General features: G+C 49.0%; 1 protein-coding gene across 1 annotated transcript in view; it reads right to left on the bottom strand.

The window, feature by feature from the left end:
- Nucleotides 1–608, bottom strand: part of LOC119586328 (metastasis-associated protein MTA3-like) — a gene marked incomplete at its 5' end in the record, with an annotated part of 92,111 nt that overhangs the window by 68,161 nt on the left and 23,342 nt on the right.

Raw genomic sequence — 608 nt, 5'->3', positions numbered from 1 at the left:
CTCGACCTTTCAGTCCCTCTGCTCTTCTGTCGCTTCTGTCTCCTCTATCTGCTTATTCAAACGCGCTCTCGTTCCACACGTGAAATTTTCGTTCTTCCCATCACTGTAAATAATAACAATATATGACAATAATATACGATCCGATAATAATATGTCGCGAATGCAATAGCACGGTACTGGCGTGCTAAGCTAACGTGCTGTAGGATCAACGCGGAAAAAAATTAAGACCTACGGGTGGGGTCTTCTTTTACTCTTCCCTCTCCTCTTCACGGGGGGTATGAACAGGGGGGGGGGCAATAAAGATGGAAGGATGAAGGATGGAGGACGAGGAGGAGGAGAGGAAGTGTAAGAGAGAGAGAAAGGAAGGGAGAGAAGGAGAAGCCAGAAAAGGAGTGGGAAAAGCGTGGGGATGAGAGGAGAAAGGGGAAGGAGTAAGAAAGGGGATAAGAAGAAAGGGAGGCGTAAGAGGAAAAAGAGGAGAGGAAGATGACATCCTTCTCTATAGGCGATGAGGATTTTTAAAAAGGTACCAGCCAGACCCCCTGGTCACCGAACCGAAAGGGGGGAGCAGGGGGAGGGGGCCAAAGATCCAACGCTTCGGGAGGTCA

This window comes from Penaeus monodon, chromosome 21 (assembly GCF_015228065.2).
Source record: "Penaeus monodon isolate SGIC_2016 chromosome 21, NSTDA_Pmon_1, whole genome shotgun sequence".
NCBI classification, from domain to species: Eukaryota; Metazoa; Arthropoda; class Malacostraca; order Decapoda; family Penaeidae; genus Penaeus; species Penaeus monodon.
The sequence above is the reverse complement of the archived record's forward strand: the minus strand, read 5'-3'. Positions and strand labels throughout refer to the sequence as shown.